At 35.9% G+C, this 2,071-nt stretch overlaps 1 pseudogene; it reads left to right on the forward strand.

Annotated features, from left to right (window-relative positions):
• Nucleotides 1-383: 383 nt before the first annotated feature.
• On the forward strand, nt 384-1,481 carry LOC125589820 (annotated as a pseudogene).
• The last annotated feature ends 590 nt before the right edge of the window (nt 1,482-2,071 follow it).

The following is a 2,071-nucleotide window of genomic DNA, read 5'->3' on the forward strand; positions in this document are numbered from 1 at the left end:
CGGTCACAAAGATTTTTTTTTTCAAATTTTCCCTTTCTCCAACGGTCATGAACAGTAATTTTCATCTATAAATACAACTCATTTTCACTCCATTTCTCATCCAAAACATTTCATCTTCTCTCAAAAATTTCAAATCGCTCTCCTCCGATTTTTTTTATTTCAAGAAAGATGATTCGCGCACTTTTGTTTTTATGTGCCATTTTTATTTGTGTTTCTATTTATGGTTTATCCGTTGGAGAATTTACTCCAAGAGAATTTAGGATGAATATCGGTTTACTTTTCTTTACATCGCTTCTCTTTGTAATTGCATGTATGATTAATGTAAACGGTTTTTAAATTATGAAGTTCTAATAAAATTATTATTTTGTGTTTTAGAAATACAAATGGCAAACATCGAGAAACTCCAGTTCCCGGCTCTGAAAGTAACCGGCGAAAACTATGTCAGATGGGTCACAAATGTGAAACCCTATCTTGTAATAAAAAAGATAACCGAAGCGATAAAAGTCGGTAACAAATCGCCACCCGAGCATATAGCCGAAGCGATAATCTTCCTGAAGAAGCACTTAGATGAGAATCTAACTCACGACTATGGAGACGTTGAGGACCCAGCCGTACTATGGCAAGCCTTGAAAGACAGATTCGATAATCAAAAGGAAATCAATCTCCCTCACGCTCTTGAAGAGTGGAAAACCCTCAGGTTTCAGGATTTCCAAAGGGTTAGAGATTACAATTCCACTATCTTAAGGATAGTTGCACAATTAAAATATTGTGGTAACCCTGTCACCGAAGCAGAAATGCTTGACAAGACATACAATACTTTCCACAAAGAACACAACGTCTTATCCCGAATTTACAGAAAATGTGGGTACACCAAATTTTCTGAATTGATGGTAACACTCATGTTGGCTGAAAAGAACGATGAGTTACTAATCAAAAACCATAATTCCCGACCTACGGGAGCCAAGGCATTTCCCGAAGTGAATGCTACGGCGGTAGAATATTCGGGAAGGAGAAACCAGACCAACCGAGGTCGTGGTCGGCGTTTCAACAACAAACGTGGAAAGCCTTACTATCCTAAAAGTATTAGATCTAACAAATGGGTTAGATCTGAACAACCTCCTAAAGGAAAAGAAACCGAAGAGGATACCACAAAGAAAAGTGAGACTGTATGTTACAGATGTGGATGTAAAGGACATTGGTCCCGTACCTGTCGTACTCCCCCACATTTGTGCAAGTTATATCAAGAGTCCATAAAAGGAAAGGCTAAAGAGGTGAACCTCACGGAAAATGTTGAAGGACCTCATACCTTGAATCCTCCGACTTCGCTAATGAGCTGGACTAGATTACTCCTGAAGAGAATCGAAATGCCTATGATAAGAGTATTGAATAGTTTTTAGTATTACCTTGTATAATTATTATATTTCATGTTTTAAAAAAAAAAAAAAAAAAAAAATGATGTTTTTAACGTCATCTTATTGTATAATTATGTGTTTCCTTATATGAATGAATTTTATGTTTCTCTTTTATTAATATTTATGACAATTTCAGAAATGGATCAGAATGATAATGAAGCAAAATCCAAGAAACGGATTCGTGAAATATGCATACCAGATAGTGGAACAACACACACTATTCTGAGACAAAAGAGATATTTCTCTGATATAAAACCGACAAGAATTGTCGTCAATACAATATCAGGTCCTGCAGACGTGATTGAAGGAACTGGTAAAGCAAATTTTACTTTACCGAATGGAACAAAATTTTCCATAAATAATGCTCTATATTCTCCAAGTTCTAAAAGGAATTTATTGAGTTTTAAAGATATATATCTTCACGGATATGATACTCAGTCTGCAACTGAGGATGGAAAGAAATACATGTATGTAACTTCTGAGAAATGTGGCAGAAAACACATATTGGAAAAGTTTCCAGAACTTCCTTCGGGGTTACATCATACTTATATCGATGAGATCGAATCAAATCTTTTAGTAAAACAGAACCCAGAAGAGTTCACATTATGGCATGATCGCCTTGGCCATCCAGGCACTACAATGATGCGTAAAATCATAGA

Source organism: Brassica napus, chromosome C7 (genome assembly GCF_020379485.1).
Source record: "Brassica napus cultivar Da-Ae chromosome C7, Da-Ae, whole genome shotgun sequence".
Lineage (NCBI taxonomy): Eukaryota > Viridiplantae > Streptophyta > Magnoliopsida > Brassicales > Brassicaceae > Brassica > Brassica napus.